At 44.3% G+C, this 10,504-nt stretch overlaps 1 long non-coding RNA gene across 1 annotated transcript; it reads left to right on the plus strand.

The window, feature by feature from the left end:
- The first annotated feature begins 1,556 nt into the window (after nt 1-1,556).
- On the plus strand, nt 1,557-8,346 carry 4930407G08Rik (RIKEN cDNA 4930407G08 gene). The gene is made up of 3 exons (NR_131071.1): nt 1,557-1,596; nt 4,641-4,718; nt 7,767-8,346. It is a non-coding gene; the product is annotated as an RIKEN cDNA 4930407G08 gene (long non-coding RNA).
- Nucleotides 8,347-10,504: the final 2,158 nt, after the last annotated feature.

The following is a 10,504-nucleotide window of genomic DNA, read 5'->3' on the forward strand; positions in this document are numbered from 1 at the left end:
ATGGAGGGGGTGGGCTTTGAGGTTTCCTATGCTCTGGCTACACCCAGTGTGGCATGAAGTCTCCTTTTTTCCCCTAAAACACGCCCCCCCAAATGTTTATTGAAGGTCAGTACAAAGGAGGAGGAAGCAGAGACAACAACAAACATAGGAGGAAACGAGCCTTAAAAACTGTCAAAAATGGGCTGCCTCCATATCTAGGTGTGTGAACTGCTCTTGCAGATCATCTGAGTTCTATTCCCAGCACCCACACACCGGGCAGCACCACAAACTGGGGGCCAAACATTCACACTATGAGCCTACAGGAGCCGTTCTCATTCAAACCACCACACCCATACACATAATTAAAAATAAAATCAATCTTTAAAAAATAAAATAATTATTAAGCTGAGCGTGGCGGTGTGTGGCTTTAATCCCAGCTTGCAGAAGGCAGAAGCAGGCAGATCTCTGATTTTGAAGCCAGACTGGTCTATAGAGTGAGTTCCAGGACAGCCAGGACTACACAGAAAAATCCTGTCTTGGAATATTAAAAAATTAATAATGATAGTAGTAATAATAATAATAAATGTGTTTAAATTTTAAAAATCTATTTATTTGTATGTGTACAGGTATTTTGCCTACATGAATATCTGTGTACCACATGAATGCTTTGTGCCTATGGAGACCAAAAGAGGGCACCAGATCCTCTGGAACTGGAGCTACAGAGAATTGTGAACCTTTAGGAATTAAACCTGGGTCTTCTGGAAAGGCACTGAGTTCTCATAACCACTGAACCATCTCTCCAGTCCCTGTATGGGTGTTTCTCCTGCAGGAATTTCTGTGCAACACAAACATGCCTTGTGCCCATGGAAGCCCCCAAAGAGTTTCAGAGCCCCTGGAACTGGAGTTACAGTTGTGAGCCACCATGTAGGTGCCAGGAATTAATACAGTCCCTCGGGATGAGTAGCCAGGGCTCCTAACCCCTGAGTTGTCTTTCTATCCTCTAGAGAGACTGTCTTGGGTATTGTATGAATGCATCACCTGTCATAAAAGGCCTGTGGTTTAGGCAGGAAATAGAAGTGGGACATCTGGGAGAAGGATTCTGAGATAACCAGGTGTTGTGATTATAAAAAGATAAAATAATATTAAGATATGTTCTATGGGGGGTGGTGAGGTGTGAGGTAAGGGGGTGTCTCAGGGGGCCCATGCTGAGGCACCCCCCCCCAGCCACACCACGACAAAGACAGTGTAGTATAGAATACAGTTTATTCAGGGCATGGGGAGGGGAGTTAAGAGGGTAGAAGAGGCAGAGAAAGGCAGAGAGAGGAAGAGAGTAGAGAAGTAGAGGCCGGCCATGAGCACGTGGAGAGAGGAGGAAGGGAGGGGGAAGGGAAAAGCCCAAGATGGCAAGAGAGAAGCAAGAGGGAAGCAAGAGTAAGGGAGAGAGGAGGGGGCAAGCAGCCCCTTTTATAGTGGGCCAGGCCTACCTGGCTGTTGCCTGGTAACTGTGGGGAGGAGCATACCTGGCTGTTGCCAGGTAACTGTTGGGGTGGAGTTTAGACAGAATGCTAACACCAGGCAGGAGATTCTCTGGGAAGATGTGACAAGATGGGTACACAGGTAATCAGCCATGTGGCAGAATACAAGCTAGAATAAATGGGATATTTTAAGTTATATCTAATCAGAGAAGAGCCTAGCTAAATGGCCATGGTATTTGTAAATATATTTTGAGTCTGAGTCTTATTTCTGGGGACATGGGAATGAGAGGTAGAACCGGACCGACCATCAACAAAATGTTGCCCAACACGGGGTAGTTAGAACCTAAGCTTACAGCCTAAAAAGACCCAGGTAAAAAGCAGGAAATAGTCAGGCTAGCCGGACAAGAGATCTGGCCTCTAAAAACCAAAAAAAATAAAGAACAAGAACAGACCGAAGCCAAAGCTTCCCCGAACAACACAAGACGAATAGCTGGGAAAGAAAGTTCTTAGCCAAGAAGCAGGAACCCGCAGAGAGAGTACAGAAGGAGGCTTTTTAAAGAGGCCCCTACTAAATTTAAAAACAGAAAGTAGACGTTGGAGCTTCTCCCAAGGGCAAAACACTGCAGTGCCAGGTAGAGTGCGAGAAACCAGCTCTAGGTTGCATGCAGCGGATGCAGCCACAAACGGCAATACCTGGGGAGAATTCCTGGAAACCACAGCTATAGGATAAGCCACTTCAGGTTCTCCCAAGCTTGGCACAGCAGGTTGACCCTGTCCTGTCCTAAGGGAATTAACGCTCAATACTCATGGCGTGCAGAAATGCAACATTAAGTTTGCTGCTGCAGCCAGAATTGGACAGAAGGCCAAGACACCATTCCCTGTAAACAAAGGGTCAGGGGTGTGGCCAGGCACCGCACAACATCTGCGCTAAATAACAGCAGACACGGGAGACAGAGATGGGCAGATCTCTGTGAATTCTAGACCAGGCTGTTCTACACAATAAAAAAGTTCTTTGTATATAGAGACTGCTGAACTTAATCAGAATGATTCTGAATGGTTGGCATTGTTTATTCAGCTACAGTGATCAGAAATTAAGAAGCATCCATTGTATATAACACACATCAGAGCCCATACAGTTCTGCCAGGCCCTCTGGCACAAGGTAATAGTGAGATTGAGCAGCTATGGATAGGAAGTGTACTAGAGACTTCAGAATTTTATAAAGCACACACACACACACACACACACACACACACACCATGTTAACAGCAAAGGTTTAAAGAAAGAATTATCTATCACTTGACAACAAGCCATGGAAATTGTGAGGGAATGTCCTACTTGTTCTTTATATAACCAAACCCCATTACCTACAAGAAGTAACCCTAATTGTACCCAAAGAAATGAAATCTGGCAAGTGGATATGTTTCATTTTACGGAGTTTGGCGAACTAAAATATAAACCCCATACTATAGACATTCAGGATTTCAGTGGGCAACTGCCTTAGCTTCTGAAAAGGCAGACTCTGTAACTATGCATTCGTTAGAAGTTATGGCCATTATGAGACTACCCATACAAATTAAGACTGACAATGCTCCAGCATATGTCTCTAATAAGATGAAGCAATGTTTTACATATTATGATATAAAACATGTTACGGGTATACCACACAATCTTACAGGACAAGCAATTGTGGAGAGATCTAATTATACCTTAAAAGAGGTGCTTAACAAGCTAAAAGGGGTAACAAAGACCCCCACAGGTAGATTGCATAGTGCTTTATCAACCTTAAATTTCTTTTGAATGTTAGTAAGCAAAAAAACCTATGGCTGCAGAAAGGCATTGGATTGCAGAAAAAACTGCTGAACCTGTGCCAGGAAATGTTCATGAACCCCCAAAAGACCACCAAGGAGCCGATTCCGATGTAATCTCATTATGGTCTCTTTATTTAAGCTCGAGCTTGGGCCACACCACCATCTTTGATGCAGGAGAATGGGAGGGGGCCGAGCCCAGTTTCAGACAAGCATTTACAGAGGCAAGAAGGGGGTATCTAACCTGGTACACATCTGATTGGGGGCCATTATGTCCTTTAACATGATTGGCTGGTTCTGGGAACCAAGCCATAAACTTCTGCTTTTTTCCTGATTGGTGGTTGTTAGGAAGTGAAGTGCCAGGGGGAGGCTTGTAACCTGGAGGTGCAGATTTGTTGGGGAATAACCGGGAAAGTGGTGCTAGACACAGGTTTTGTTGGGGGATAACCTGGTAACTGGTGCTAGATACAGGTTTGTTAGGGGTTAACCTGGAAACTGGTGCAAAGTACTGGCCTGTTAGTTAACTTAGGTCAGGTTCTCTAAGATAGAGTCTAAATACAAAAGATCTGGCCTCTCAAACTAAAGCAGGCTGTTTATTTTAAAGATGTCCTAACCTCAGAATGGAAAACATGGAATATGTTACACTGAGGGAGAGGTTATGCCTGTATTTCCACAGGAAAAGAAAAGCTGTGAGTTCCTTCCAAATTGATAAAAATCAGACATGACAAAGAGAGGCCCTCCTGAAGAGGTTATCTATGGACAAGAAGAGGGAGATTGACAAGATAAACAAAATAGGTGATGTTCACACTGATCTCTGTCGATGGAGACAGCTATGGGACTGGCTGAGACTTAAATGTCTACATTTGGCCAATAAATCTTGTTGGCTACAAAGTTCTTGCAACTTATTACTAAACACCATTCTTTCATCGGGCATGAATGGAGAATTATAGTGCAGTTTGATTATGTGATCAAACTGACTTCTAAAGAAATACAGTTGTCTTTTACCTGCTCAAACAAAGATCAGGAAATCATCCTTGATTGATCTGTGTTTCCTGCGCATCCCATACCAATGTCTTTATAAAACTCAGCTTTGTATATTGCAAAATAAAGGACCAGGAGAGCAGCCCTGACAGGAGTCACCCTTGGGGATGCTGAGATTTCAGATCCCTGCTTGGTCCTGCCTCAGGCTGATGCTGTTCCTAGAGACTTTCTTCTAGATCAGCTTCAAGAAGGACTGCGAATCCCGGATGACCTCAGCTCACCCAGCCTTTCAGACCGTTCCAATCCAGACTTCAGTTAAGCCCCAAACTTTCCCAACACAGAAACTAGACAACAAGTGCTACAGCTTGCTTTCTTAAATTTTTTTCTAATTTTCTTGAGCCCCCAAACAGGAATTCTTCACCCAGTTCAGCAGGAAGCAATTATCAGAAGACCGTCGTCCCAAGCCCTTAAGTTGAGGTGAACAATTTTAGTCATTTTATGAGTTATATGTTATCATTTTAGGGGGTAATTAGAAATAATTATAGTCCTGAACAGAGAGAAGACAAAATAGGGAGGTTAGAATCAGGGATTTCTTTTTCTTTTCTCTTTCTTTCTACGTAAGGTAGGAAGTTGAAAAGAAATGGGGTGAGGATAGAGAAATATTATAACAAATTGGACAAATAGGGGTAGATTTTTGAATCTACTCTTAAACAAAACATCAAACAAACAAAAACATGTTACAGTCAGGCAGGAGATTGACCCAGGAAGATGTGAGAAGATGGACACATGGTACCTGAGCACATGTAGCCAGCCACATGGCAGAATGTTGGTTAAAATAAATGGGTTATTATAGTTATGATCTAGTCAGAGAAGGGCCTAGCTATATGACCAGGGTCTTTGTAAGTATATTTTAAGTCTGAGTCTTATTTCTGGTAGCATGGGACTGGGAGGTAGAACTGGACCCAACATCCACACCATTCTCTGAAAATAAATATTTTTATTAAGTACTAAAGGGCTTGTTAAAAGTATATGCAGCTCTTGCAAAGGACCTGCATTCAGTTCTAAGCACTCACATGGGGTGGCTGACAACCACCTATAATTCCAGCTCCAGAGACTCCAACATCCTTTTCTGGCCTCCCTAGACACCTGCACTCATGGGTACATTCATACCTCTCTGCCAAGACACACATAATTAAAAAGTAAAAATAAATCTTTTGGCTTGTTTGTTTGCTTTTTCAAGACAGGGTTTCTCTGTGTAGTCCTGGCTGTCCTGGAATTCTTGTAGAGCATGCTGGCCGTGAACTCATAGAAGTCCACCTGCCTCTGCCTCCTGACTGCTGGGATTAAAGGCATGTGCCAAAAGGAAATCTTTAAAAAATGAAAAGTATTTTAAAATGACCATAATGTACTAATCATGACAAACTGTTAACAACAGTGTAGGCAATCACCCAGTGGGACAGGCCCAAATGATACACACTTAATTTTATTTCAATACAGCCATTTTAGCTTAAGGTGAAAAGGTAGATTTTCAATATGTGGGACAATTAAGTAACCTAAAGAAAAACAATATTAGATTTCACACCTGCCTAACAAAGTTGGGTAAAGAGTCACATAAGAACAGTAATGTTATGACAATTCTTAGAAATGTGCCCAGGGGAGTAACACCATTGTTCTGGGGAAGGTTGGGTGTTGTTTCTTGTGTTTTCAGTGTTAAATTGAAGCCCAGATCCCATGTCTGCCATGCAGAGCTCTTCCACAGTTTTTAAAACAAGACACGAGGAGACATAGCATAAAGGAAAGGATGGATGCATTCACTTACATTAGAAGTTGTAACTTCTGCTATCTAAAGGCTTCTAAAGCTAGAGAAATGCATAGTTAATATATATATAATATAAATGATAGTTAATGTGCGGATTATATATCAGTAAGAAAAGGCAACACTATTAAAAATATTCAAAAGAAATCAGTAGCGTTTTCACCCACCATGAGGCACAGATGGCTTGGTAATATATTAAAATATATGCCAATGTAATAATCAGGGAAATGCAAATATACAGGATGGAATGCTCTTCACAATGAGCTGATTAGCAAAAGTTAATGAATGATTAATCAATGCCAAATGTTGGTGAGCGTGTGGCTTCATGGGATCGTCCATACATAGTGAATTAACACGTCAAATGGCAAAACTGATTTATAAGTGGTTGACGTGGTTAGGTAATGGCAAACATCTGTATCACCTGTGACCTGGTAACTCATCACTGCGTGGGTAGCCTAGAGGGACCAATATGAGTAAGTTAGTATTTAGGTGTTTACAGCAGTGTTCAAAATGGGATACTGGCTAATGGGGAGGGAAGAAATATTTTAGATAAATACTTGAAATAATTTTATGAGATGACTAAGACTTGCTCCTTTGTTTTGTTTTGCTTTTTTTGTTGTTGTTGTTTGTTTGTTTGTTTGTTTGTTTTTTTTTTTTTGAGACAGGATTTCACAGTGTAGTCCAAGCTCGCTGGAACCTGTTGTGTAAACAAGATTGGCCTTGAACTTATAGTGATCTTCCTGCCTCAGTCTCTGAAGTACTAAATGGGCCACTATTCCCTGAAAAGCCTACATCTTGACAGTGGCATCCCTAGATTTTATTTAGAAATTAAACTCAGGGCTTCTTGTACACTAGACAAATGTTCACACACACACACACACACACACACACAAAGTAATCCTAATAAACAAAAATAAGTGTACGCAATACTCTGATAAGCTCATTGTAAGGCTCTCTGGTGAGTCTGGAAGCTCCTTAATTTACATCCTGATACACTCACTATAATAGAGTCTGTAAGCTGAACCATCATACATTGGGGCCATCTGTGTTACAGTGTCCCCTGTATCTAGACTATGACTGATTGAACAGTAAGATGACTACAGTTACATACATACAGGCAGTGCTTACTGTGAGCACAACCGTTCTGAGTGTCCCATGTGTGAGTTCACCTCTATATGCTAGAATGTCATTATTTCTATGCTACATATAAGAAAACTCAGCTCAAGGCCCAGGGTAACTGAGTCAAACCCAAGTCATTTGCTTGAGGTCTGTGCTCTTCATAGCTGCCCATGGTACATGTGTTTCGTAAAGAATGCATGAGTGGACCAGTTATAGTGGCTGAGCCAGCTGTGATCTCACTGAAAGTTCTAGGCCAGCCTGGACTACAGAGTGAGACCCTGTGTCAAAGATACAAAACTACAGAATAAAGGAGTATTCTGGTCTGCAGAAGAAAAGGCTGGAGAGGGAGAGCATTCCAGCCAGCCCACACTTGGTGCAGATGGTCTCTGGGCTGGGCTCTGCCTTGACAGTGGGTTTTGACATCCTCGACCTGCTCCGCCTTAGAAACAGGGATGGCTTCAGTGCCCTGTGATTTGCGCAGCCGCAGAAGCCCTGTACTCAGAAGGGTTTCGTGTTTGGCTTTAATGTTCTGCTGTCATCGCCTATAAAACCATCTTAAGTTTACCTTTGAACTTGTGTTCTATACACAGTGTGTGACGGGCCAGTGAGTCTGCTTGTGAGTAGAGGAGATATTTACCACGCAAGCCCAGCGCTGCGTCAGCCTTTCCATTCTCGCGTTGTATGCGGAACGCCTCATGGGTGCGCGCCAGGGAAGCATGGGAGTACAGCAAGGTGTAAGCAAGCTCAAGAGAAGCTTGGTCAGGTCTGCGAGTGAGCAAGCAGGAGGCCTGACAGCCTCCAGGAACCCCCACTTTCTTCTAACGGGGCTTGCTTTGCTCTCACCAAGGACAGAATGTATTCTGGGAAATTCAGCCAAGGAACCTCGTGTTCGTTTTATTCACGTGCCTTCCCCGTAAAGGTGGGCCACTCACAGTGAGAGTAACACAGACAGCGAAGACACTGGCTCCTCTCAGTCTTTCCCTACTCCTCATTAGGCATAGTCAGAAAGCACCCGTGGAGTATGTCTCATTGAAACGTGAAACACATGCAGTACTGTGCGGTGTTTTCCGAGGTCTGTTTAAAAGCAAAATGCATGCACATGTGTGGGACACAAACCACAAACCATGATTTGATTCGGGTAATTCTGAAATCTGAATAGAATTTGAACCGATTTGTTTGTTTGTTTGTTTGACAGGGTCTCACTAGGTAGCCCTAGCTGTCCTAGAACTCACCAGGTAGATTGGGCTGCCTTCAAGCTTGAAAAGATACCTCTGCCTCCTGGGGGCTAGGATTAAAGACTTGCCACACCAAGCAAGCAGCTCTCCATTTGCACTTGATGCTGGCATTTCGAGTCTGGCAGAGTCTCACTCCAGAGACCTGGAATCTTGACATTTTGGAAGGCCAAGGCAAGATGATTGCAAGTTTGAGGCTAGCCTGGGCTACAGGAGATCCTATAGCAAAGCGAGCCAAACAACAAGAACTAAGCCAGAGAAATACATTAGGTAGCAAATAGAACCAGATGACTAGTTAGGACTGTGGAAGCAGGCAAGCTGTTCTAATGCCTTCTGAGTTTGTCTTCCTGCTTTGTGAGCAAAGATGCACTACACTGATTCTGCTAATGTCCTCCTGGCTCTGAGGCCCACGAATTCTGCCATCAGCCCCCATATAAATTTCCTTTTTATCTATGCTAGTTGGATTTAATTTTCTGTGACTTGATACCAAGAGTCCTGACAGGCTTTGAAGCTTTCCCCGAGCATGTGTTAACTTTATACTTTACTCCACCCAGTGAGAGGCTGCATGGTACAATGCAGAAACCATGGGCTTTCATAACTGGGAAAGAAGAAGAAGAAGAAGAAGAAGAAGAAGAAGAAGAAGAAGAAGAAGAAGAAGAAGAAGAAGAAGAAGAAGAAGAAGAAGAAGAAGAAGAAGAAGAAGAAGAAAGAAAGAAAGGCTCACTTCAGAAACACCACACAGCACCCACAAGGAGCTGAGATTTGAATTTAGCTCATTGCCACCATAGAATGTTTGCTAGAACCCTCTACAAGCATGGGCTGTGACTACACCCTGCAGAATTGGGGCCACAAGCCCATTGAACCCCTGAGATAGTGACTGAGCAATTGCATTCTATGTTTTATTTATTTCTTTTACTTAAATAGTGAGATTTGATGACACGGGCCTTGTGACCAGATACTTTTCTGGTCTATCGAGCCCTTTCAGGAGGTCAGCTGTCCCGCTGGATCCCCTGGGGCACAGCATTCCTGGCAAGTTCAGGTGTTAGAATGCTTCCTGGGCTGGGACAGAGTGCTCCCCATGGAAAAGTGGCTGATCTCACTGGGGTTCCAGTATCACTTCCCTAAGACAAGGCAGGAAGGAGATGGCAGGTGCAGGCATGAGTCTTCCACCAAATCACTTTCCTCCATCTGGTGAGGCCAGGGAGGCAAGGTAGGGCCCTTCTACAGAGGTTAGCTGGGTCTCTAGTGATGAAGGATACCAGGAATTCATATCGGAAGGATTGGCTGCCTACATCAACCTTCCCAGAAGGGCTCAGCCCCTGGCCAGCTGGGGAGGTGAGCTGGGGAGAGGCAGGCGCCTCTGGTATGTCTCTGGACAGCTGCCAACAAACCCAGAGCTGTCATCACCCCAACCCAACCAGGGGCCAGACAGCTCAGCTAATGTGTCTTGACACCCGCTGGAAGGAACCTGGCCCCAGTCCCCGAAGCCACTGGCTCTCCAGCTCTGCTCAGTCCTCCCCCCTTACCGCCCCCATATCTCTTTCAGAACAGGCTCTTCCTTTGCACCCCTCTCTGGCTTACTGAGGTCAGACCAAACAGGCTCTACTTTTGGCAAGCCTGTTGTGTCTCTCCCCACTCTTCAGCAAGCAAGGTCACCCCGCTGTTACTGGGCAAACCCTGGCAGAATTGTGCTGCCTTAGGGTTCCAGACTGACACGTGCTGAAAGCACCAGTAACTTTCTCTGTTTCGACAGCTTAACACCTGCAGCCCCCTAGATGCCAACTACCAACACACCACCCAGCTACGGGGCTCCTCCACTATCCACTGCCCAATTAAGAGCTATCATGGGTTATTTTGCACTTAGGAAAGCTACTTGGCAAGGAACTGGGGCTCATCACTGACCTGAGCTGGCGACGGGAAGAGAGCAATGCATACTGAGGGTGGTCAGGGAGGGTGTCAAGGAAGAGTGGCATGTGACCTGGGAGTGCAGTGACACTGAAGGACATTCTAGGCAGAGGAAGCAGCAAAGGCAAAGATTTGAGAGGCAGAGGAAGGATGTCTTCCATATAACAGGCAGAGAGAGGGTGTGCGCTGTG

This window comes from Mus musculus, chromosome 4 (assembly GCF_000001635.26).
Source record: "Mus musculus strain C57BL/6J chromosome 4, GRCm38.p6 C57BL/6J".
Classification (NCBI taxonomy): Eukaryota; Metazoa; Chordata; class Mammalia; order Rodentia; family Muridae; genus Mus; species Mus musculus.